This window comes from Myotis davidii, unplaced genomic scaffold (genome assembly GCF_000327345.1).
Source record: "Myotis davidii unplaced genomic scaffold, ASM32734v1 scaffold46, whole genome shotgun sequence".
Lineage (NCBI taxonomy): Eukaryota > Metazoa > Chordata > Mammalia > Chiroptera > Vespertilionidae > Myotis > Myotis davidii.
This window is the reverse complement of record NW_006383006.1, coordinates 1,964,353-1,968,006: the sequence shown is the minus strand read 5'-3', so window position 1 is coordinate 1,968,006 and position 3,654 is coordinate 1,964,353. Positions and strand designations below refer to the sequence as shown.

The 3,654-nt window shown below is 39.2% G+C and overlaps 1 protein-coding gene and 1 pseudogene across 1 annotated transcript in view; one reads left to right on the top strand and one right to left on the bottom strand.

Annotated features, from left to right (window-relative positions):
- Nucleotides 1–3,654, top strand: part of CASC4 (cancer susceptibility candidate 4) — a 97,787-nt gene that overhangs the window by 8,857 nt on the left and 85,276 nt on the right. The gene's annotated exons all lie outside the window — the stretch shown is intronic.
- On the bottom strand, nucleotides 1,629–2,074 carry LOC107181526 (annotated as a pseudogene).

Sequence of the window (3,654 nt, the reverse complement as noted above, 5' to 3'; positions counted from 1 at the left end):
ATCAGGGATATTGTCCTATGATTTTTCTTTGTAGTGTTCTTACCTGGTTTTGGAATTAAGATAATGCTAGCTTTGTAAAAAGAGTGGAAGTTTTCCCTCTTCTTGAAATTTTTGGAATAATTTCATGAGGATAGGTATTAGTTCTTTGATTGTTTGGTAAAATTCACTTGTGAAGCCATCCAGACCAGGACTTTTGTTTGCTGGGATTTATTTTATTTTATTACTGCTTCAATTTCATTAGTTGTTATCAGTCTATTCAGATTTTCAGATTCTTCCTCATTCAGTTTTGGAAGAGTATATGTTTTTAAGAATTTGTCCATTTCGCCCAAGTTGTCCAATTTTTTCTTCTTTGGAGAAGTGTCTATTCAAGTCCTTTGACCAATTTTTAATTGGATTGTCTGTCTTCCTGGTCTTGAGGTGCATGAGTTCTTCATATATTTGGAGATTAACCACTTATTAGGTGAATCATTGGCGAATATGCTTGTCCCATACAGTGAAGTCTATTCAGATTTTCAGATTCTTCCTCATTCAGTTTTGGAAGAGTATATGTTTTTAAGAATTTGTCCATTTCGCCCAAGTTGTCCAATTTTTTTGGCATATAGGTGTTCATAGTATTTTCTTACAATCTTTTGTATTTATGTGAGGTCAGTTATTACTTTGCCGCTTTCATTTCTGATTTTATCTATTTGGGTCCTTGCTCTTTGTTTCTTGGCAAGTCTGGCTAAAGATTCATCATCTTGTTTTTCTGTTCAAGGAACCAACTCTTGGTTTCATTGATGTTTGTATTGTTATTTTAGACTCTGTCATTTATTTCCATTCTAATCATTATTATTTCCTTCCCTTTGGGCTTTTCCTATTGTTCTTTTTCTAGTTCTTTTAGGTGTAGGGTTAGATTATTTAGATCTGTGAAATAGGCCATTGATATTTTAATAGAAGTTGTGTTAAGTCTATAGATTGTTTTGGGTAGAATGGATTTGTTGAAAACTAGAAAATGTGGTAGTTTCGGTACAATGAGCAATTATAGGGGGAATGAGTTTTCTTACAGATAAGACTGCTGATTTTGAGAAATTATGTGGTTGATCTCCAGTTTCATACCATGTGATCTGTGAAAATGCCTGATATGATTTAGATGATCTTAAATTTATCGAGACTTGTTTTCTGTCCCAACATATAGTCTATCCTAGAAAATGTTTGATCTTCACTTGAGAAGAATGTATATTCTGCTGCTTTGGGATGAAATGTTCTGTAAATATCGGTTAAATCCATCTGATTTAGTGTGTCATTTAAGGTCGTTGATTTCCTTGTTGATTTTTTGTTCGGAAGATTTATCCACTGATGATAGTGAGGTGTTAAAGTCCCCTACTATGACTGTATTGCTGCCCATCTCTTCCTTAAAGTCCACCATAAGTTTTGTTATGTATATTGGGTGCATGTATGTTTACAAGGGTTATGTCCTCTTCTTGGATCCATCCCTTTAGTATTATGTAGTGACCATCTTTGTCTCTTGTATGTATGGCCTTTGTGTTTTGTTAAATAATACAAAGTGTTCTTTTTTTTGAAGGAAGAGACGCCACACCTCTACTCAATTAAGAGAAACATTTTTATCAGCATAGAGGTCTTTTTCTTTTTTACACATATGCCATGAATTAATAGGGAATGAGTTCAGGCTCCTTTCCATTATTTCTCACAGAGTGCTTCTCTGGGTGGAGTAGGCTAACGCTTCAGTCGAACCCAGGTACCTTTCTCTTTGGCTTCCTTCTTTTTCTGATCGTTTTCCTTCACATGTTTCAGGAAGTTATCTTGGCCTTTAGAGGGCTTAACATGCACAATACATACTTTAATTCTCTTGGCAAGAAGCTTGTCATTAACCTGTTTGTTCACAGCAGTGCCCACTGCATGCTGGGTAACATTGTAGATTCTTCCAGTTTTGCCATGGTAACATTTTTGGGGCATTCCTTTTTTAACTGTTCCCATTCCCTTGATGTCCACAGTATCACCTCTCTTGTAGATTCTCATGTATGTGGCCAAAGGAACAACTCCATATTTTCTAAAAGGCCTAGAGAACATATAGCTGGTTGCCTCTACTCTTTCTCTTTGTGTTTTGGTGAATTACTCAAAGATGGTGGTTCTGGCTGAAAGGTTATGGCCTTTGTGTTTAAGTCTATTTTGTCAGATATGAGAATTGCTACCCCGGCTTTCTTTCATTCCCATTTGTATGGAATATTTTTTCTATCCCTTCACATTTATTCTGTGTGAATCTTTTGTTCTGTGTTGGGTCTCTTATAGACAGCATATATATGGGTCATGTTTTCTTATTCATTCAGCTACCCTATGTCTTCTGATTGGGCTATTTAATCCATTTACTTTTAAGGTTATTATAGATAGGTAATTATTTATTGCCATTTTTTGCTCTGTACTTATGTTCCTCTCTCTCTATTTCTTTTTCTTAAAGCAGTGGCTCAGTGGTTGAGTGTGGACCTATGAACCAGGAGTTCACAGTTCGATTCCCAATTAGGGCACATGCTTGGGTTGTGGGCTCTATGCCCAGTGGGGAATGTGCAGGAGGCAGCCAATGAATGATTCTCTCTCATCATTGATGTTTATATCTCTCTCTCCCTTCCTCTCTGAAATCAATAAAAATATATTTAAAAACTAAAAGTAAATAAATAAAAGTGGTATTGTTTTTTTAAAAAAGAAAAGAACAATACAAGACCAAATTTCTTCAAGATTAACTATACCAATGTACCCAGGAAAGAAAGGAATGTTATTAATGTCAAACTCTGTACAAGATGGGCTTTTTACACGTTTCATGAATCTTCCTCTTGTTATGGATGAAGAAACAAGCTTAAGAAAATGGCAAATTCTAAACTCAGATCTGTAAACTATATTTACCACATAGTATTTTATATATATATACTAGAGGCCCTGTGCACAAAAATTTGTGCACTCGGGGGTAGGGCATCCCTCAGCCCGGCCTGTGCTCTCTTGCAGTCTGGGACCCCTCGGGGGTGACCACTTGCTGGCTTAGGCCTGTTCCCCAGGAGATGGGCCTAAGCTGGCAATCAGATATCCCTCTGGCAGCCCGGCAGCCCTCAGGGGATATCCACTTGCCAGCGGGGAGCAGGCCTAAGCTGCAGTCGGACATCCTTAGTGCTGTTGAGGAGGCGGGAGAGGCTCCTACCATCACTGCTCTACTGGTAGACCACCAGGGGGTAGCTCCTGCATTGAGCTTCTGCCCCCTGGTAGTTAGTGTGTGTCATAGTGACCAGTCATTCCTAGTCATTCTGGTGTTAGGGTCAGTTTGCATATTACCCTTTTATTAGATAGGATAGAGGCCTGGTTCATGGGTGGGGGCCAGCAGGGCAAACCAGCCGTCCCCCACCCGTGCTCCAGGCCTATCCTATCTAATAAAAGAGAAACATGGTAATTAGTGTATGACCGCTACCCTTCCCATTGGCTAATCAGGGAGATATGCAAATTAACTGCCAGCCGAGATGGCGGCCGGCAGCCAGGCAGCTTAAACTGAAAGGGAGGTTTGCTTGCTCCAGTGACAGAGGAAGCCAGGTTCCCCGCCTGCCTTGCCGGCCTCTCAGCTGCACTCTAAGCAACATTGTAACACATACAGAAGCTAAACAAAACCGGGGGCTTCAGCCA